The sequence below is a fragment of the Aotus nancymaae genome, unplaced genomic scaffold (assembly GCF_030222135.1).
Source record: "Aotus nancymaae isolate 86718 unplaced genomic scaffold, 86718_ANA_hifiasm-v0.15.2.pri h1tg000004l, whole genome shotgun sequence".
In the NCBI taxonomy this organism is placed as follows: Eukaryota; Metazoa; Chordata; class Mammalia; order Primates; family Aotidae; genus Aotus; species Aotus nancymaae.
In genome coordinates, this window is record NW_026988415.1 from 46,136,704 (window position 1) to 46,160,129 (window position 23,426).

General features: G+C 41.7%; 2 pseudogenes; one reads left to right on the top strand and one right to left on the bottom strand.

Annotated features, from left to right (window-relative positions):
- Positions 1-805: 805 nt before the first annotated feature.
- On the bottom strand, positions 806-4,370 carry LOC105725094 (double-strand-break repair protein rad21 homolog; annotated as a pseudogene).
- Positions 4,369-4,858, top strand: LOC135277799 (peptidyl-prolyl cis-trans isomerase A-like; annotated as a pseudogene).
- Positions 4,859-23,426: the final 18,568 nt, after the last annotated feature.

Sequence of the window (23,426 nt, forward strand, 5' to 3'; positions counted from 1 at the left end):
CATGATCTGAATACTCAAATATATCCAAACATCTTTTTAAAACTTTGATTTATAGCTTCTAGAAAATTATGTTTTTTGATAGTTGCTCTACTCTAATCAGGCCTATTTCTGCTCATTTTGGAGCCTCAGTAAAATGACAGATTATGGGGATAGCCAAGTTCATCAGAAAGACTCAAATGGAATGATTTACAAAATAGAACACTTTAAACCAGGTCAGTCCTATCTTTTTGTAGCTGAAGGCTATCAGTCACAATACAATTTCACGTACATCTTTGCTCATCAGGGTATTACACTTAAAACAAATCTCAAGAGGATGACTTGTTATTTCAGGTACCATCCCTAAGGAGAGTGGTTAACAAGAAGATTGCTAGTATTACTGATGGAAAGTCTTTTTTTTTCTTGTCAAAGACTCATACCATAGTTTTAAATTAAACTGTCAGGCATTTTCCCAGACAGGTTTTCCTGTTCAATGCAGTAATGAACTAAGATAAAAATGACTTTCAACTGCCACTCAACATTATTACATGCACCAATATTGCACACATCTGTTCTGAACTGTTAAAATAATCTTCTGAGTCCTTGGGGTTCTGTTTTCTTCATCAGAACACAAACAACCTATCTAATCAGTTTCCCTCAAAGATGAAATTGACAAATTTAACATACTAGAAAAAAATGAAGAAAGAAAAAGGCAAATATTTTGTATAGACAAAAATCTTGTTTTCTCAAAGGGTTCTCTGTACCCTACACATGGGGGCAATTTGTAAGCACTAATGAAATGAACACTAGCTATAATGCTTCTAGCTCCTCATAAAATATGGAACTTTGGTCCACGTGTTGGGATGATGTCACTGTATGGTTCTTCATGTGTCAGCTCAATAGCTTGCTGCTTTCTAAGAACTAAGAAGCTGTCGAACTTTGCAGCAGCTTGTTTTCTGTTTGTGTTTTGACATAACTCAAGCAAACTGATAGATTCAGCTCCCATTTTAGCAAGAGCTCACTGAAGACCATGAAGCATCTGCTGAGTCCTTTTCTTCCATCTTCTTTCTTCCTGATCTTGATTACCCCCTGAAGTATCTTCATCCTTTTCCTTGTCATCATCTTTTTTTTTCCTTTTCTTTCTCCTTCTCTTTTTCTGGCAGAAGTTCTAACTCTGGTATTAGCTGACAGATATCTGGTATTAGCTGACAGATATTTGGAGGTTCTTCTAGGGGAAGTTCTACAGGCAGTATTTCCTCTTCTCTACCTACTGAGGAGGCATCACAGGCTCTGGGTCAGTTTGTCCAGCCTTTTGCTTAATTCCCTGAGGTGGTGATGGAGGCGTAGTTGACACGTCCAGGTTTGTTCTGCTGGCTTCCATTACTGACTCCTGGAGGTGGCTTGGCTCTTCCAAAATGGGGTCATTGATAACATCATGCTGCTGGTGTAACTGTTGCTGGTCCTCTCTAGGAACCTCTGGATTTTCAAGTTCTTTGAGGAACTCATCCAAATTATCTGCCTGTTCTTTCCTCCTTTTTCTAAGGTCTTCTGGTACAAGTGGTGTAAGACAGCATGTAAAGAACTTCAGTAGTATGTTATTCCACAAAGGCTGAGCAGATAAAGAAAACAGTTTTTTTACTCCTCCTGTCTCTTTCCACATCACTTATTTCTTGGTAGGTGGTGCCAGACCCAAAGTAGTAACAGTATCAGAATAATCACTGTAAGGCCGGCTACCTCGCCGGGAGCTCGGACGCTCCCCGCTCCCTTGCCGGGAGCTTGGATGCTCCCCCATCCCTTGCTGGGAGCTCGGACGCTCCCCCCGTCCTTGCTGGGAGCTCAGACACACCCCCTTCCCTAGCGGAGAGCTCAGACACACCCCCTTCCCTCGTGGGGAGCTCTGACACACCCCTCTCCCTTGCCGGGAGCTTGGACACACCCCCCTCCCTCGCCAGGAGCTCGGACACACTCCCCCTTCACTGGGAACCCAGAAAAAAGCCCTGCCAGGACCTACCTGATACCATTTTGTCCCATCAGGGCCCCACTCCCTGCCTACCATTTTGTCCCATCCAGGCCCCACTCCCTGCCTACCATTTCGTTCCATCCGGGCCCCACTTCCTGCCTGCCATTTTGTTCCATCTGGGCCCCACTCCCCGCCATTTTGTCCCACTCACCTTGGGCACAACCAATCAAATGCCTAAAGTATAATAAAGATAATAATAAAGATATAATGAAGTTAATGATGAAGGTATGTTGTAGGTGATAATGAAGGTCCATTTGTAAGGTTTGTTCTCGCCGAGCTTAAAATGAAGAAACTGAGGCCAGCACAAGAAGATCTGATGCGAAGGAATTTATTCAGACTGCCGAGTGAGGTTCTGCGGTTCGACAGGAGGGGCCGGAGAAGTCGCGCAGACTCCTCTTAGATGTGGGGTTTTATAGGGAGTGAAGAAGTTTGATTGGTTGTGCTCAAGGTGAGTGGGGCCTGGATGGGACAAAATGGCGGGGAGTGGGGCCTGGATAGGACAAAATGGTAGGCAGGGAGTGGGGCCCTGATGGGACAAAATGGTATCGGGTAGGTCCTGGCGGGGCTTTTTTCTGGGCTCCCAGTGAAGGGGGGGTGTGTCTGAGCTCCCCGTGAGGGAGGGGGGTGCCTCCGAGCTCCCTGCGAGGGAGGGGCGTGCGTCCGAGCTCCCGGCAAGGGGGGGTGCATCTGAGCTCCCAGCGAGGTGGGGGGAGCATCCGAGCTCCCGGCGAGGTAGCCGGCCTTACATTCTGACCTTTTGATGATTAGATAGAGGGCGCTGCTCTTCCTGACTACTTCCTGCTGAATAGGGGCAAAGTAAGGGGGACAGGTAGCTCCGGGAGAGGGAAGGGGGTGTGTCCGAGCTCCCAGCGAGGGAGGGGGGAGCGTCGGAGCTCCCGGCGAGTGGGGGGGGAGCGTCCGAGCTCCCGGCGAGGTGGGGGGTGCGTCCATGCTCCCGGCGAGGCAATCGGCCTTACAATCACTAAATTGGGCTCTGATTGTCTTGCTATCCAAGTCTTTGATACTATGAACAATTAGCTTCCTCTTCCTCGTGGCCTTTGTTTCTTTAACAGTTATAGCAATAGGTTCCAATGCAAATGCTTCTTCCTCATTTGTAACAGGTGTTTGATCATAGTTGGCTGGTTCAACGGGATCCTGAATCAGGACTATCAGGCCCACCCATTGATACATTATCATCCTCATCCATATCATCATGTGCAGGCTGCTCTGGCAACATCACCCCTGCCTCAGAGAGGGCAGGGGATCATCAAAGATACCACCATCATTATTACTAATAATTTTGTCATCTAATATTCCACCATCATTTCCTTCTCCAAAATTGTTGTCTTTATATGGTCTTCATATTCTAAATGGTTCATTTTCTCATTCAGATTGCTGGTGCTCTGTTCAGACGCTAATATGAGGTTAGAAGCAGTAGTGCTTGCTAACATGTCATCATCCACAGAAGCACTGCCTTCTTTCATTATCTCATGATCATCCATTCCAAAATCACCAAAATAATTTTCTTGTAACGTACTGATATTCCCAACTTCTTCTCTCATGGTTATATCTTCCACTCTACTCTGATTCAAGCTGAACTCCTGGGCTTCATCAATGTCATCTAAGTCAGGCAACGGTTGATCAGTCATGAAATTCTTCAAGTAAAGTAATGGCGTTAAAAGCTGCTCCCCGATTTTTCTCAGGTCAATTACACCTGGCCAAAAAGCCATCTTTATCTTAATGAATGCTTCATTACAGTCTGAAAGAAGGTATTTGGCTTTCCTATTCAAACTAGTCCCAGAAAAAGATGTCCTCGTGTCTGTAATGCCATCTTCACCTTTGGTGAGATGATATTCTCCACACTGCTCTCTAAATTACACTGAAACACATGAGCTTTGGTTAGCTTCTTATCCCAATGGGCCACTAGCCAAATTTTGGCCAGAGGCCCTCTTACTGAGGACAAAATGTGCATAGAATATTGTTCTGGTTGGCTATGAAAATAGAAGGAAACTTAGCTCTCCACTGGGTGTGGGGCAGGCTAGGTCCAGTCTGTATTTTTTTTTTAATGTTTTGTCAATTGAGAAAAATGATGAGATAAGTCCCAATAATTTTAGGAGGTTTATTTGCCAAAGTTAAAGACATGCCTGGGAGACAGGTCTGTGCCTTTCTGCGAAGATGATTTTGAGGACTCCAAATTTAAAGGGGAAAGGGTGGGATGTTGAGAAGTATACAGTTTTCATGTATGAGGGGAGTAGGGGAAAATAGTCATTCATGCCTTTGTCTGGTTTAGTGAATCTGCATTTTTTATATAAGATGACATAAATGGCCGCTTTGTAGATGCTGCCATTGCCAGGAGCCCTGTACTATCAGCCATGGTCAACCCCACCGTGTTCTTCAACAGCAAGCCCTTGGGCCGCATCTCCTCCAAGCTATTTGGAGACAAGGTTCCAAAGACAGCAGAAAACTTTTGTGCTCTATGCACTGGAGAGAAAGGATTTGGTTATAAGTGTTCCTTCTTTCACAGAATTATTCCAGGGTTTATGTGTCGGGGTGGTGACTTCACATGTCGTAATGGCATAGTGACAAGTCCATCTGCAGGGAGAAATTGATGACAAGAACTTCATTGTAAAGCATACAGGTCCTGGCATCTTGTCCATGGCAATTGCTGGACCCAACACAAATGGTTCCCAGTTTTTCATCTGCACTGCCAAGACTGAGTGGTTGGATGACAAGCATGTGGTCTTTGGCAAGGTGAAAGAAGGCGTGAATATTGTGGAGGCCATGGAGAACTTTGGGTCCAGGAATGGCAAGACTAGCAAGAAGATCACCATTGCTGACTGCGGACAACTTATTAAAGTTTGACTTGTGTTTTATCTTAACAGACCATTCCTTCTGTAGCTCAGGAGAGCACCCTCCATCCCATTTGCTCACAGTGTCCTAGAATCTTTGTACTCTCACTGCAGTTCCTTTTGGGTTCCATGTTTTCCTTGTTCCCTTCCATGCCTAGCTGGATTGCAGAGTTCAGTTTATGACATGAAATAAAACTAAATAACAAACAAACAACAACATAAAGATGACATAAACAAAAGGGGCAGAGGAAAAATGTGGGGAATCTGCATTTTACATAAGATAACATAGACACAGTGGGGCAGGGGTACAGTCAGATATGCATTTATGTCTTGTGGGTTGGGGGTGGGGGGGGTAACTGCACCTGTAAAGATAAGCTATTAATTTGCATTGCCATGGTGAAACTTTAACAACTCACTAGGAATTTCTCTGTGGGCAAAATATGGGGGAGGTGTGTAGCTTTTCATCTTGTAACCAACTTATTGAGAAACCAAAAAGGGAGGCAGGTTTGCATGACCCAGTTCCCAGTTTGACTTTTCCCTTTGGCTACATGAGTTTGGGGGTCCCAAAATTTAATTTCCTTTCACATTTCACCTCTTTTTTCTTTAAAATATTTTGGAGAAAGCATTTAAAAGGAATATGGGTTCCTGGCTTCAGGATGCTTTTTCCTCCCTTTTTTGAGCTGGTTTCTTGTTGCTGGGATAGTTTATTTCTAGAAGTTTAGGTCCCACGTTGCCAGGAAGGCTCAGTCCTAGGAAGTCATGTCCCATATCACTATGAAGTCTCATTCCTAGGAAGTCATGCCAATAGTTGCTAGGAAGGCTAGGAAGATTAAAAAAAAAAAAAAAATTGGGAGAGGAAAGAAGGAAAAAAGAAAGGAAAAAAGCAAGAGAAAAAATATATATATATATACACACAGGGACCTAGGCTAGATTTATAGCAACAAAAGGAAAGGAGACCTGGAAGCTGGGTTAGGCTATATTACTGCCTCCTCAATTAGAGCAATTCTCTGGGCAATTATTACCCTAGCCCTTTCAGTTGTGCATTAACTTATTTGCAAGCACATACTGTAATACCAAAACTTACAAAACGGAAACAGGACAGAACACAATTATTATTATTCCTATTATAAGCAATATCTTCTGCCACCAAGTTCCCCAGGATCCAAACCAACTATTCAACCAATCTATTAGCGAGGGTTTTGGATCCGATAGGTTGGTTATCTGGGTTTTCATATCAGTCATAAGTTGAGTTATGTTCTTCGATTCATCTGGAATATATACACAACATTCAGGTTTTTTTTTTTTTTTTTGACACAGAGTTTCACTCTTGTTGTCCAAGCTGGATTGCAATGGCATGTTCTCCGCTCACTGCAACCTTCACTTCCTGGGTTCAAGCGATTCTCCTGCCTCAGCCTCCCAAGTAGGTGGCATTACAGGTACCCACCACTATGCCCACCTTATTTTCTTGTATTTTTAGTAGAGACGGGGTTTCACCATGTTGGCCAGGCTGTAGAGAAAAGCTTTCCCTTTCCAATGGGAAAACATGCAAACCATTACTAAAACATACTTGTAACTTTGAGATAATGGCCGCTGGATAAAATCAAGCTGCCATACATCAAAAGGTCCAGCTGGAAGGGGAAAATGACCCTGGGCCCCATGGAGGGGTTTTCCTGGGTTATATTTGGGACAAATAACACATGGAGAGTAAACTTTTTGCTTATTTGTTTGGTTGGGTTTTGAGATGGAGTTTTTGCTCTTGTCACCCAGGCTGAAGTGCAATGATGTGATCTCAGCTTACTGCAACCTCCACCTCCCAGGTTCTGGTAATTCTTCTGCCTCAGCCTCCCAAGTAGTTGGGATTACAGGCACGTGCCACCATGCCCAGCTAATTTTTTTATTTTTAGTAGAGATGGAGTTTTGCTGTGTTAGCCAGGCTGGTGGTGAACTCCTGACCTCAGGCGATCTGCCTGCCTCGGCCTCCCAAAGTTCTGGGATTATAGGCATGAGCCACCAAACCCGGCTGAGAGTAAACTTTTTGTGCCACTGTGAAGGATGGTTTCCAGTAATATTGTTTACACCAGGATATCTTTTTATCTGGATTCCAGTGAGTTAGATTATGAACGTATTTCATAAGGGGCACCTGATATTCCATTGGAATAATGGGTTTATTGGAATGGAATAATTAGGTCCACACCATATTTCACTTTCAGTAGACAAGTATCCCCCTGCCTGTTTCCAAGTAGATATCCCTTTTGTAGGAGCTATGTTCTGGGTTTCCTTCAACATGTTTTTAAGTGTTTTGGGTTTTATGGCCATTATCCAACTTGGGGCTGATGGCTTGAATACTGCTGTTTTAGCTGTGGCGTCAGCGAATTGGTTACCCCAACTTTCTGTGGTGTCTAATTTTGAGTGACCTGGGATTTTTATAATTGCCAAATGTTTGGTTTTACAACAGCTTCTGACAGCTCTGATAGTTGTCCATTTTTTATGGGTTGTTCTGAAGGAGTTAAATATCTTCTCTCTTTCCATAGCATTCCAGTCTTGAGCAACCCCAAAAGGCATATAGTGGCTGTCAGTGTAAACGTTTGCAGCCTTGTCTTTTGCCAATTGACAAGCTCGGCTCAGGGCAACCAATTTGGTCATTTGAACTGATCTGGCTTTGGGGAGAGGACTGGAATCAATTACCTCTAGTAAGGAAACCACAGCCTATCCTGCTTTAAAATTTCCATTGTCTCCTCTTAAATAAGACCCATCTGTATACCATTCTATCTCAGCATTATCCAGTGGCATCTCTTGAGGTCTCTCCTGGGGGTGAGAAGTCGGTCAGTCATCAGAACACAATCATGAGGGGTTTTGTCAGAAGGGCCTGGCAAGAGAGTGGCCAGATTAAGATTATTACAGCAGGAAATAGTAATATTGGGAGATGATAAAAGCAAAATTTCATAAGAGGCTAACTGGTTGACAGACAGATGTTGTATATGATGAGGGTTTAGAAGGGTCTCGAGAATGTGGCACAAAAATGGTAAGGGAGAATCCATAATTATTTCTTCAACAGACTTGTACAGAAGGGCCCTATTGCTCTTACACAGGAGGCAGCCCTCGAGCCACAGGGTCCAGCTGTTGGCTATAATAGCCTATAGGTCTCTGATGATCACCACATTTCTGGTCGGTACCCCGATGCAGTAGCTCCAATTTTGTGTATGAAAAGGGAGAAAGGCAATTTGTAGTTTGGGTGCCCTAAGGCTGGGGCATTAGTCAGAATTTCCTTTATTTGTTGTACAGCTTATTGTCTCTCTGGAGTTCACATGATGGGATAGACTCAACCTCTGTGTGTATACTTCAAAAAAGGAACTAGGTATACACACAGAGGTTGAGCCATAAGGGAACAATTTGGTATCCAGTTTCTACAATAGCCTGCCAGGCCCAAAAATCCTCTAAGTTGTTTCTTAGTGACAGGCATTGGTAAAGCTAAAATTCCTCTCACTCTATCAGGGTTAACACTCAGTCCTTTGAATGAGATAATATGCCCCAAATAAGTTTGTCTTTAGACATTTGTGTCGCTTGGTGGCTGTTTGGGTAAATATAGACTATCTTCCTGAGAGGAAGAGAGTGTGTCTGAACAAAGGAAAGTGGATGAGTGTTGAGCCCTGGGAAAATATTTAATCCTCGAAATCAGCTTCTAATATTTGGGAACAGTACGTGGGACTTTCTGTATACCTTTGGGGGCACTACAGTCCATGTATATTGCCATTCTTTCCAAGTAAAGACAAACAAATATTGGCTGTCTGGATCTACAGGAATACTAAAGAAGGCACTGCAGAGATCCACAACTGAGAAATGCTGGCTGGTAGTGGGTATAGCTAATAGAAGGGTTTGTGGGTTGGGGACTACTGGGTGCCTAGGTATTATGATATTGTTTATTGCCCTAAAGTCCTGCACAAATTTCCATCCTCTCTTGCTTGGTTTCTTTACAGGGAATATAGGGCTGTTGCAGGGGCTTGTGCAGGGAAAAATGAGCCCCTTTCTCAGATAATCTTGTATGATGGGGGCAGTTCATTCTGTGGCTTCATTTTGCAGAGGATAGTGTTTAAGGTTGGATAGGGGTTTCTTTGGGTTTATTGGAATGGCTTTATTGGAATGGCTGAGAATATTTTCCCTGTATCTGTATTTGACTGAGACCATAAGTGGGAGGGGACATCCTTGAGCAAGTGCTCCACTTCTGGTGTTAACAAGAAGATTGGAGAAGCTAAAAGGAGTTTTACTGTTTCATGCTCTGTATTCCAATGTTCTGTCTTTTTCCCTAATATTTTCTTCTCTGTCTCCATTTTATTTTCCTGGTCACAAGGTGATGTTTTAACATTGCTAGACTAAATTGTACATTGCCAGGACATTTTTAAATTTGGTATTTTTGATCTCCTGGCTCCAATTCTAAAAAAGTTTCACCTTTTGATGAAAAAGAGATATGGGCAATATGGATGTTGAGATCATGGCCCAAAAGATTGACAGGGGCCCCAGGGCATATTAGAAACATATGGGACCTACTGAGTGTGTCACACTTAGAGCCTGCGACGGGGTAGTGGAACCCGACGAGCCCTAAGGTACAGCTTTGAACTTATGCATGACATTATTTATTAGATACACCTACCATGTTAATTCTTCATTACTCTGAGGAATGGGGTTTTCTAAATAAGGTGGGATTTATCAGAGATAGTCACACCTATGTCAATTAAGGCAGTTGTAAACTCATAGTTTATTGATGTATTAATCTCTCCCAATTTGTTTGTCAGGGTAGAATATTTGGAGAGGTGAAATCCCTGTATTTCCTTGGAGCATCCCTTGTCTTCCAGAGTTGCATTCTGCCTTTTCTTTCGTTTCAGCCTAAGTCAGTCCCTCTTAAGGTGGATTTAGAGTAACATAACAGACTGAGAGGGAAGAGTCCTCAGACTTAGGAAGCTTAAAATCTTTCTGGGGCTGAGAGGCATGAGAAGTTAATTGCTTTAGCTGTAAGTGCATAACTTGGGCCTTCTTCTGTTTTTCCTTTTTTATCATAGTGCAGGATAATTGGTCAGCTAAGTTAACTAGTTCATTAGTTCTGACTGTGGTTCAACTTACATTTTACAAGAGTGACTAAATCATCATCTAGTTCGTTTAAGAAATTCACACTTAATAATGTATCATTTTTATTGTCTTGAAAGCAATCAGCTAACATCCTGCGATATTGTTTTAAAGTTTTATCAAAATGTATGAAATAATCTAAAACTGGTTCATTTGGGTTTTGGCGGCATTGTTGGATTTTATTCCAATCCACAATCCTTTGGAACACTGAAAGAACGTTATTTAATGGAGTAGTTGCTCATTCCCGCACGTCTTTGTGCCTGTCTTCTGGATTTTTGGGGGCTGGTTGTTGTGGCTCTATTGGGCCTTCAGGGATCAAATCTGTTATAGGGTCTGACCATTGTGCTTTTTCCAGCCATTCCTTAGCTGCTGAGACCGACATGTGGACTAGCTGATAAAAGTCTGCATGACCTGGGTTATAGGTTCTGATAATGAGCTCAAATTCTCAAACCCAGTTAGATCTTTATGGGGATCAGGAAATTTTTTATGCCTCAGAATTCAACCTTTGACCAGGATTGGTAAACAATCAGCAGGGTTCCCCTACCTGTTAGCAGTTGTTCCCAAAATGGGGTGATCATGAGAGATGTCCCTGTAGGGTCCCTCTTTTCCACATCTTCCAGATGAGATGTTGCCATTGGGGCTGTCAGGGAATCATCAGGGGGTGGGGTCTTTGCAGTCAGACTCCCAACTCCCTTCTGTTGAACAAATGTTAGACATGCAGGAGAAACGGGACAGATCTGGTCCAGGAAGTTCAGAGAGGTCAGGGTAGAGTGGGGGTGTAGGTGGAGGTGGGGAGGTGCCAAGGAGGAAGCAAGGAATTCTGAGGATTTCTTTAAGAAAGTTACAAGATTAGAGAGTTCTTGATTAGTATTTCTAAGTTGCTTGTTGCCCTCCCATAGGTGGTCTTTCCCCCTTTTGCTACTTTCCACCTACCACTGAAAATAGCACTTCCATTCTGGTTGTTTAGTTTTTGTGTCTGTGTTTTCCATCCTTGTTCGCAGGTTCACTAATTTGGGCATCTCAAAAGATCCCCATTTAGGTCATTGTAACAGAATCTGCTTTACTTATAGTGGTCCACTTGGTTAAATATTTGCATGATGATTTGCCATAAGTATTTTGCATATACTCTGCTAGAGTTTCTAAAGGGGAAACTTACGTTCTGTAGCTTCTGGGGTCTTAGAGGCCTCGTTCTCCATAATTTAGAGTTCCCCTTTGGGTTTGACTAAGTTGGGATGTGTGTCAGACCCAAAATCTGCTGCCTGCAGACCTAGCTTTTCAGGGCCATTACACCCTGACCTGGTTTGTGGTTTCGGCTACCTCACGCAATATGTCAGGGGCTCAAGGTTTGGGAGGGGTCAGTTCTTTATATGCACCTGCTTGCTGAGATTAGAAGCTAAGTATGTTCTTCTGAGGGGTAAACCTATTTAGAGCTGCTGCACATCTTAGGGAGCATTTCTCCCAGACACCCCCATGTGATTGATTCTCAGTTGTCTAAGAATGCCTCAAAAGCCTGAGTGTCGCAAGGTGCTCTACTTCTTCAGAGTGAAAGATTTCACAGTCATCAGCTGGCGGGTTCAGAGTTGGTCAAATCCAATAGGGGAAAGCACCAAAACATATACACACACACACACACACACACACACACACACACACACACACACACAGAAACAAACAAAACAAGCAAAACTAACAATGATCAGCAAATTATATGATTTCTGAGCACTCTAAGTGTAAGCAGGAAATTAACACCAGCTGGTTGTTAATGCTAATTTCAGTCATTTAAAATAATTGCTACACAGAATCCCAAACCAGTTTCTTACCTAGTGATGGGGGCCCAAGCTGAAGACTGCTCTCCACAGATGCTGAAGTAAACAAGCTCGCCTTCCTTGATGAAAGTGAGTGGAAACTCCCACAAAAAAGGAGTGTTTTGTTTTTCAGCAAATAAACCTCAGACCCCCAACTGGAAAACGCTGGAAGATCAGAGATCCCTGGAGGAAAGAGGTCCTGGACTTTGGCAAATTGTCCTGTCAGTTTGGATTAAAAGGTGCCTAAGCCACTGCCAAGCACTGAGAGGTGAGCTATATCAGGCCGGGTCACTTTCACTTAGGATCCCTCCGTGGTTACCGGACATCAGTTGAGAAAATGACAAGTCTCAATTATTTTAGGAGATTTATTTGCCAAAATTAAGAACGCACCCCAGAGACCATTCTCTGAAGATGCATTTTGAGGGCTCCAAATTTAAAGGGGAAAGGGTGGGCTATTTAGAATTACACAATTTTCCTGTAAGGGGAGGGTAGGGAAAAATAGTCATGCTTTTGTCTGGCTCAGGGAATCTGCATTAATAAGACGACATAAAAGGGGCAGAGGAAAAATGTGGGGAATCTGCATTTTACAAAAGATAACAGACAAAATGGGGCAGGAGAACACTCAGATATGTATTTGTGTCTAGTGGGCTGGGGTGACTGTGCCTGTAAAGATAAGCTATCAGTTTGCATTACCATAGTGAAATTTTAACAACTCACTAGGAATTTCTTGTGGGCAAAATATGGGGGAGGCATGTAGCTTTTCATCTTTGTAGCCAACTTATTGAGGAATCAAAAGTGGGAGGCACGTTTGCATGACCCTGTTCCCAGTTTGACTTTTTCCTTTGGCTAAATGAGTTTGGTATCCCAAAAATTTAATTTCCTTTCACAGTTTCCATGGGGAAAGGAGGGCCTGGAGCTTCCTACTCTGCTCTTTCAGATGTCACTCAAAAACAGTATTCTATCAGTTTTGTAAACAGGGACACCAAAGCTCAGAGAGTGAGTTGTACAAGATTACACAATTAGTAAGGAATACAACTGGGATTTGACTCTTTTAAACATTTTTTTAATTTTTAATTTTTTAAAATAAAATTTTCCAGGTTTTGTGATTTTTTAAAAAAAACTTAGTATCTTGGAGTAATTTTAGATTTGCCAAAAAGTTGCACAGATAGTGCAGACAGTTTCTATATCAGCCTACTTCCCCTCCTTTGCTCCTACACAGTTATTGTTTTTAGATTATCTTCTTAGATTAGTATGGCACATTTGTTACAAGTAATGAACCAATATTGATACATTATTATTACTCAAGTCTATACTTCATTCAGATTTTCTTCATTTTTATCTATTGTCTTTTTCTGTTCTAGGAGCCTGTCCGTGATACCACATTGTATTTAGTTGCCGTTTCTCCTTAGTCTCTTCTTGACTGTGACAGTTTCTCAGACTTGTTTTGATGACCTATTGAGGACTACTGCTCAGGTATTTTGTAGAATGTCCCTCAATTGAAATTTGTCTTATGCCTTCCTCATGATTAGAATGGAGTTATAAGTGTTTGAGAGGAAGATCACAAAGGTAATGTTCCATTCTAATCACACCATATCAAGGCTTTGCTCAGCTAACCAATGTAGTGTTTGCCAGGTTTCTCCACTGTAAAGTTACTTCACCCCTTTTCCATACTCTGTTTTTTGGAAGGAAGTCACTAAGTCCAGCCCACACTTATGAGGGCTTGAGGGGGATTAAGTGCCACTTTCTGGAAGGTAAGTATATACATAAATTATTTTGAATTATTCTCTAAGGAATAATAACTTATTTTGTTGCTCAAAGTGTTACAACTTTGTCCATTGGAAGTTCTTTCAGGCTGGCTCATGTGTCCATTTGGCATGCCCCCATGATTTCGTTTTTTGAGTACTTTCTTAAGTTGCCTCTAAATTTCATTCTAGACACCTATCTACCTCAGTTCAGTGCCGTTTATCCAGTACATTATGCCTGGCTTTCAACAAAAAAATTATAAGACATGCTAAAAAGAAAAAAAAAACCCATAGTCTTGTAGAAACAAAGCAAGCACTAGAACCAGACTCAGATGTGGCAGATATTTTGGAATTATAGGACCAGAGATTTAAAGTAACTATGATTAATATGCTAAGGGTTCTGTCTTAGTCTGCTTGGGCTGCTAAAACTTATACTGTAGGCTGTGTGGCTTAAACAGCAGAAATTTATTTCTTACTGTTTTGAAAGCTGGGAATTTTAAGATCAAGGTGCCAGTAATTTGATTTCTGGTGAGGGCCCACTTCTTGACTTGTAGATAGACACTTTCTTGCTGTGTCCTCATATGGTAAAGAGAGAGAAAACTGATGTCTCTTCCTCTTATAAGGGCACTAGCCTTATTCAACTAGGGCCCTACTCTTATGACCTCATTGAACCTCTGTCACCTTCTCACAGGCCCTATAAATGTAAAACAGAAAACTACAAAGCTTCTAGAAGATAACATAGGAGAACATAGAGGTGACCTTGTGTTTGGCAATGAGTTTTTAGATAAGACACATGAAGCACAATCCATGAAAGAAAAAATTGATAAGTTAGACTTCATCAAAGTTAAAACCTTCTGTTTTATGAAAGATACTGTTAAGTAAATGAAATGACATGACAAAGACTGGGAGAAAATATTTGCAAAAGACATATCTGATAAAGGACTGTTATCAAAAAAATGTAAACAACTCTTAAAACTCAATAAGAAAATGAACAACCCAATGAAAAGACGTGCAAAAGACCTGAATGGACACCTGCCCAAAGAAGATATACAGATGGTAAATATGCATATGAAAAGATGCTCAACATATATGTAATTAGGGCATTGCAAAATTAAAACAACAATGAGATACCACTCTACGCCAGTTAGAATGGCTAAAATCCAAAACACTGATAAGACCAGTGTTTATGAAGATGTAGAACAACAGAAACTCATTCATAGCTGGTGGGAATGCAAAGTGGTACAGATACTTTGGAAGACAGTTTGGCAGTTTGTTACAAAACTAAATATACCTTATGCTCCTAGGCATTTACGTCAGTGAGTTGAAAACATATGTCCACACGAAATCCTTCACAAAATTTTTATGTCAATTTTATTCATTATTGCCAAAAATTAGAATAGGTTGAGGGACGCTGAGAAAAAAGGAAATAAATATGCACCAGAGCATGCAGTATCACAGACAGACACTAGGTGGCGCTCCAGTTCCAGGTCTTACTAAACCACCAGAGAGACTGCAATACTACAGATAGCCACCAGGTGGCGCTCCTGAGTAGAAGCCAGTAAACTACAATTGGTAGCTTACGTACAAAAGCCCAGGCAGGAAGGATCCTCAGAAAGCGTTACATGCCTCCAGAACTCTATTTGATCTGATTGGAGGAATTCCTCCCTGTATGAGACCAGACTCCAAAGACTGCAAGAGGTGGCTGTTTCATAAATGCTGAAGTCCCAACAGATGATAACAAGGCATACAAAGAAAAAAGGAAACATGATCCAACAAAAGAACAAGTTAATATTCAGAACTGACCCTAAAGAAGTAAATACAAGTAAATTATCAGAGGAAGAATTTTAAAATAACCGTCATATGGATGTTCAATGTGAATTAAAAGAGAGCACAGACTAAATAAAATCGGGAAAATGAGCAAAATGAGAATATCAGCAGATATAAAAACCATGAAGAAGAACCAAACAGAAATTCTGAAACTGAAGAATACAATAACTGAATTGAAAAGCTCACTACAGAGGTCAAACAGCAGATTTGACTAGGCAGAACAAATCAGTGAACTTGAAGACAGGAAATTGAAATTATCTAGGCAGAAGAGCCAAAAGAATAAAAGAACAAATAAAACTGAACAGAGCCTAAGGGACTTATGGGACATTATCAAATCTAACAATATGTGCATTATGAGAGTGCTTGAGGGGGAAAAAAAGAGAAAGGAGCAGAGAGCCTATTTGAAGAACGAATGGCTGAAAACTACCTATATCAGAGGAGAGGAAAACATATATATTCAAGAAGTTCAAAGAAATTCAACTAGGATAAATCTAGATACCTATACTGAGGCACATTATAATCAAACTATAAAAAGTCACAGACAAAGAGAGAATCTTGTAAGCAGCAAAAGAAAAACAAATTGTCATTTAAAAGCGCACTTCTAATAGATTGTCAGCAGATTTTTCAGCAGAAACCTTGCAGGATAGAAGAGAGTAGAATGATGTATTCAACGTTCTGAAATAAAAAACTGCTACTCAATAATACTATATGTGACAAAACTGTCCTTCAAAAATGGGGGAGAAATTAAGAATTTCTGAGATAAACAAAAGCTGAGGGAATTAATCACACTAGACCTGTCCTGTAAGAAACGCTGAAGGAAGTCTGTCAAGTTGAAGAAAAAAGACAATAAACAGCAATGTGAAGCCCTATGAAAATATAAAATTCCTTGGTAAAGCTAGTATATAGATAAATGTAGAATTCTGTGGGTAGTATTTTAATATAGGTACATAATCACTTTAAAAATCTTATCTAGCATTTAAAAGCAAGAGCAGAAAAAGTATTTTTAAATCTATATTAATTGATTTGCAATATTGAAGAGATATTTTGTGTCATGAAATTAAGTTTTTGTAAGTTCAAAATAGATTGTTATAACTTTAAGCTGTTTTATGTAATTACAACGGCAACCACAAAGAAAATACCTATAGAGATCAGAGGAGGGAGGTGAAACAAGATGGAAGAATAGAAGGCTCCACCAATCATTCCCCCTGCAAGGACACCAGTTTAACAACTATCTATACAAAAGAGCACCTTGATAAGAACCAAATATCAGGTGAGCACTCACAGTAGCCGGTTTTAACTTCATATTGCTGAAAGAGGCACTGAAGAGATAGGAGAAACAGTCTTGAATTGCCAATGCCTCTCTTCCCCCAACCCCTGGCAGCAGATGTGTGGTGAAGGAGCATCTCTGGGTGCTGGGGGAAGAAGAACACAGCAATTGTGAGGCTTTGAACTCAGTGCTATCCTTTTAGAGCAGAAAGGAAAACCAGACCAAACTCAGTTTGATGTGTGCCCACAGAGGGAGCATTTAAACCAGCCCTAGCCAGAGGGTAATTGCTGATCCCAGCAGTTGGAACTTGAGTCTCCACAAGCCTCACCACTGTGGGCTAAAGTGCTCTGGGTCTCTAAATAAATTTGAAAGGCAGTCTGGGCCACAAGGACTATAACTCCTAGGAAAGCCCTGGTGCTTAACTGGGCCCAGAGACAGTGGACTGCAGGGGATCACGTAACCTGCTGAGACACCAGTCAGGGTGGCTAAAGGAGTACTGGCATCACTCCTCTCCTAACCCGAGGCTGCACGGCTTGTGTCTCCAAAAGAGACCCCTTCCTTCCACTTGAGGAGAGGAAAAGGAAGAGTACAGAAGACTTTGTGTTGCATCTTGGGTACCAGCTCAGGCACAGCAGGATAGGGCATGAGTCAGAGCGATGAGGCTCTTTTTTCAGACCCTAGCTCCCGGATAACATTTTTAGACATATGCTGGGCCAGAAGGGAACCCAATGCCTTAAATGGAAGGACCCACTCCTGGCAGGCTTCATCATCTGCTAACTGAAGAGCTCTTGGGCCCTGAATGACCAGCAACAATACCCAGAACTTAAAATAATAAAAAAATAAAAAAATAAATAAATAAGTTATTGAGGGCCTTTGCTGAGACTCTGAGATTTGCTGGCTTCAGGTGAGACTCAGTACATTCCCAGGTGTGATGGCTATGGGATGAGACTGCTTTTTGAGACTCCTTCTTGAGAAGAGCAGAGGAAAAGTAAAGGGTACTTTGTCTCGCACCTTAGGTACCAGCTCAGCCTCAGGGGAGTAGAGCACCAAGTGGGCTCTTAGGGTCCCTGATTACAGGACTTGGCTCTTGGATGGGATTTCCGGACCTGTCCTGGACCATAAGAGAGCCCACTGCCCTGAAGGGTGAGTCCTAGGCCAGGCAGCATTCACCACAAGCTGACTGAAGAGCCCTTTGGCCTTCAGTAAACATCAGTGGTAGTCTGGCAATACTCCCCATAGGCCTGTGGTGGTGGTGGCAATGGAGTAGGAACCTCTGCCTTTGGAAAGGGGAGGGAAGAGTAGGAAGGATTGCATCTTGTGGTTTGAGTGCCAACTTAGCTGCAGTATGGTAGAACACCAAATAAATGTCCACAGTTTTTGACTCTAGTCCCTAACTCCAAGACAGTGCCTCTGGATGTGCCCGGGGTCTGGGGGAACTCATGGTCCTGAAAAGAAGGACACAAGCCTGGCTAGCTTTGCCACCTGCTGACTGTAGAGCTTAGGGCCTTGAGCAAACATAGGTGGTAACCAGAGGGTGGTTATAGCAGGACTTGGGTGAGATCCAGTGCTGTGCTGGCTTCAGGTCTGACTCAATGCAGTCATAGTGGTAGTGGCCACAGGAGTGCATGTGTCACTCAACCTCCAGCTTCAGGTGGCTTAGGACAGAGAGAGAGCGAGTGAGACTCTGTTTGGGAGAAAGTAAGGGAAGAGAACAAGAGTCTCTGTCTGGTAATCCAGAGAATTCTCCCAGATCTTGTCCAAGACTGTCAAGGTGGTACCTCTAAGAGTCTGCAAAAACCACAGCGTTATTGAGCTTGGGGTGCCCCTTAAAGTAGATAAAGCTTAGATCACAACACCTAGGTTGTTTTGAATATCTGGAAATGTGTCCCAAGAAGGATGGGTACAAACAAGCCTAAACTGTGAAGACTATAATAAATATCCAACCTTTTAATGCCCAGACACATATAAATATCTAGAAGTATCAAGACAATCCAGGAAAACCTGACATCATCAAATGAACTAAATAAGACACCAGAGACCACTCCTGGAGAACCAGAGATATTTGAACTTTCAGACAGAGAATTCAAAATAGCTGTTTTGAGGAAACTCAAAGAAATTCAAGGTAATACAGAGAAGGAATTCACAATTCTATCAGGGAAATTTAAAAAAGAGATGGAAATAGTTAAAAAAAATCAAGCAGAAATTATGGAGCTGAAAAGTGAGATTGGCATACTAAAAAGTGCATCAGAGTTTATTAATAGCAAAATTAATCAAGCAAAAGAAAGAATTAGTGAGTCTAAAGGCAGGTTATTTGAAAATACACAGAGGAGACAAAACAAAAAAGAATGAAAAAATGAAGCACACCTATAGGATCTAGAAAATAGCCTTGAAAGGGCAAATCTAAGAGTTATTGACCTTAAAGAAGGTGTAGAGATAGAGATAGGGATAGAAAGTTTATTCAAAAGGATAATAACAGAGAACTTCCTAAACCTAGAGAAAGATGTCAATATCCAAGTAAATATATCAGTATCCAAGTACAAGATGTAAGTATCCTAGAGGAAGATATCAATATGCAAGTTGTAGAACACCAAGCAGATTTAACCCAGAGAAGATTATCTTAAGGCATTTAATAATCAAAGTCCCAAAGCTCAAGTATAAAGAAAGAATCCTAAAAGGAGCAAGAGAAAAGAAACAAATAACGTCGAATGAAGCTCCAATGCATCTGGCAGCAGACTTTTCAGTGGAAACCTTACAGACCAGGAGAGAGTGGTATGACATATTTAAAGTGCTAAAGGAAGAAAACTTTTACGCTAGAATAGTGTATCTGGTGAAAATATCCTTCAAATATGAAGGAGAAATAAAGATTTTCCCAGACAAACAAAAGCTGAGGGATTTCAACATCAGACCTGTCCTAAAAAAAAAAAAAAAATGCTAATGGGAGTATTTCAATCAGAAATAAAGGGACATTACTGAGCAATAACCTAAAAATACAGAACTCACTGATGATAGTCAGTACACAGAAAAACACTAGAATATTATAACACTGTAACTGTGGTGTGTAAACTCTAAACTCTTATCTTTTTTTTTTTTCAGATGAAGTCTCGCTCTGTCACCTAGGCTGGAGTGCAGTGGTGCAATCTCAGCTCACTGCAACCTCCTCCTCCTGGGTTCAACCAATTCCTCTGCCTTAGCCTCCTAAGTAGCTGGGACTATAGGCACACACCACTACGCCCAGCTAGTTTTTGTGTTTTTAGTAGACATGAAGTTTCGCCGTATTGGTCAGGCTGGTCTTGAACTTCTGTCCTTAAGTGATCTACCTCCCTCGGTCTCCCAAAGTGCTGGGATTACAGGTGTGAGCCACCATGCTCACCCAACTACTCTTATCTTAACTAGAAAGACTAAACAGTGAACCAATCAAAAATAGTAACTACAACAACATTTAAAGACATAGGCAGTACAATAAGATATTAATAGAAAGTTTAGGCATAAAGTTTTATTAGTTTTCTTTTTGCTTATTTGTTTATGCAAACATTGTTAAGTTATTAACATAAAATAATGGGTTATAAGATAGTATTTGCAAGCCTCATGTTAAGCTCAAACTGAAAACCATACAATGGATACGCAAAAGATAAAAAGCAAGAAACTAAATTACATCACCAGAGAAAATCACCTTCACTAAAAAAAGACAGGAAGAAATGAAAGAAGGAAAAGAAGACCACAAAACAACCAGAAAGCAAATAAAACTGTAGGAGTAAGTCCTCACTTAAGAATAGGAACATTGAATGTAAATGGACTAAATGCTTCAATCAAAAGACATACAGTGAATAGGAAAAAACAAGACTCACTGATCTGCTGCCTACAAGAAACATACTTCACCTGTAAACCACAGGTAGACTAAAAATAAAGGTATGAAAAAGATATTTCATGCCAGTGGAAACCAAAAAAGAGCAGTAGTAGCTATACTTACATAGCACAAAATGCACAAACTAGATTTCAAGACAAAAACTATAAGAGGCAAAGAAGGTCACTATATAATGATAGAGGCGTCAGCTTAGCAAGAGGATATAACAATTTATATGTGTGTATATATATATATATATATATATATGCACTGAACACTGGAGCACCCAGATATATAAAGTAAATATTATACAGCTAAAGAGAGAGATAGGGCTGGGTGCGGTGGCTCATGCCTGTAACCCTAGCACTTTGAGAAATGAGGTGGGTGGATTATGAGATTCAGAGTTCAAAACCAGCCTGGCCAATATGGTGAAACCCCATCTCTGCTAAACATCCAAAAAAATTAGCCAGGCGTGGTGGTGGGTGCCTGTAATCCCAGCTACTCAGGAGGCTGAGGCAGAGAATTTCTTGAACCCAGGAGGCGGAGGTTGCAGTGAGGTGAGATCACACTACTGCACTCCAGCCTGGGCAACAGAGCAAGACTCCTTCTCAAAGAGAGAGAGACAGAGAGAGAGAGAGAGAGGGAGAGAAAGAGAGAGACCAATACAATAATAGCTGGAGAGTTCAACACCCCACTTTCAGCAGTGGACAGATCTTCCAAATAGAAAATCAACAAAGAAAATTAATCTGCACTATAGACCAAATGGCCCTAACAGATATTTACAGAAGATTTTATCCAGTGGCTGCAGAATACACATTTTTCTTTTTTGCTTAGCACATGGATTGCTCTCAAAGATAGAGATAATATGTTAGGTTGCAAGACAAGTCTGAACACATTAAAAAAATTGAAATAATGTCAAGCATCTTCTCTGACCACAATGGACTAAAATTAGAAATCAACAATAAGGAATATTGGAAAACATACAAATATATGGAAATTGAACAATATGCTCCTGAATGACCAGCAGGTCAATGAAGAAATTAAGAAGGAAATTGAAAAATTTCTTAAAACACATGATAATCCAAACACAACACACCAAATTCCCTTTAGCGGTACTAAGAGGGAATATTATAAGTGCCTACATCAAAAAAGAAGAAAACAACTTCAAATAAACAACCTAATAATGCATCTTAAAGAACTAGAAAAGCAAGAGAAAACCAAACACAAAATTATTAGAAGAAAGTAAATAATAAAGATCAGAGCACTGGCTGGGCACAGTGGCTCACATCTGTGATCCCAGCACCTTGGGAGGCTGAGGCAGCCACTTGAGGCCAGGGGTTCAAGACTAGCTGGGACAACATGGAGAAACCCCATCTCTAATGAAAAATACAAAAATTAGCCAGGCGTGGTAGTGCACACCTGTAATCCCAGCTTTTCAGGTGGCTGAGGCATGAGAATCGCTTGCTTGAACCTGAGTGGTGGAAGTTGCAGTCAGCTGAAATTGTGCCACTGCACTCCAGCCTGGGTGACTGAATGAGACTCTGTCTCAAAAAAGATCAGAGCATAAATAAATGAAATTGAAATGAAGAAAACAACACAAAAGATCAATGAAACCAAAAACTGGTCAGTCTGAGGTTGACCTGGGATGATCGACCTTGGTAGACTGAGAAACATCCACCTTTGCTGAGGCTTGAGTAGGCAGTTTTCCCCTAACAGTGTAAACAAAGCCACCAGGAAGTTAAAACTTGATGGAGTGCACCACAGCTCAGCAAGGTCTCTGCGGCCAGACTGTCTGTCTAGACTCCTCCTTTCTGGGCAAGTCATCTCTGAAAAAAAGGCAGCAGCCCCAGTCAGGGACTTATAGATAAAACCTCAGTCTCCCTGGGACAGAGCATGTAGGGGAAGCAGTAGCTGTGGGCACAGCTTCAGCAGATTTAAATTGTCCTTACCTGACAGCTCTGAAGGCAGCAGCAGATCTCCCAGCACAGCATTTGGGCTCTGATAAGGGACAGACTACTTCCTCAAGTTGGTCCTTGATCCCCATGTATCCTGACTGGGAGACACCTCCCAGTAGGGGCTGACAGATGCCTCATACAACAGAGCTCTGACTGGCATCTAGCAGGTGCACTGCCAAGTATCAGCTTGGTTGGGAGACCCCCACCCAGGCGGCGCTGAAGGTAATGAGAGGCAGACACTGAGATAGAACAGCAGAGTGGATTGATCTGGGGGGCCAGCAGCCTATTGAGCCGAGAGCCTCAGGGGCTGACAGCCTTCCAGGCTAAAGGCCCTGAGCAGATTCTGATCCATGTATTTATTCTCTCTTAAACAGATGATTCTTATTAATAAACAGGTGTTCTATATTTACTCACAACCCAAAAACATACCAAGTGGGCAACTGTTACCCACCTACCACTAACCACAAACTAAAAGGTATTCTCCACAAGGGAGCTACAGGGGCAGGGTAAACTTAATGTTTCTCAACAGTAAACTTAATGTTTCTCAACAGTGCACCTCTGGGATGAAGCTTCCAGAGGAAGGCATAGGCAGCAGTCTTTGCTGTTCTGCAGCCTCTGCTGGGGATACCCAAGCAAACAGGGACTGGAGTGGATCTCCAACAAACTCCTGCAGACCTGCAGCAGAGGGATGTGACTGTTAGAAAGAAAACTAACAAACAGAAAGGAATAATATCCACATCAACAAAAAGGACTGTCCACTCAGAGACCCCATCTGAAGGTCAGCAACATCAGAGACCAAAGATAGATAAACCCATGAAGATGGATGGGGAGAAACCAGTGCAAAAAGGCTGAAAATTCCAAAAACCAGAACACCTCTTCTCCTCCAAAGGATCACAACTCCTTGCCAGCAAGGGAACAAAACTAGACAGAGAATGAGTTTGACGAACTGACAGAAGTAGGCTTCAGAAGGTGGGTAATAACAAACTTCTCCAAGCTAAAGGCACATGTTCTAATCCAATGCAAGGAAGC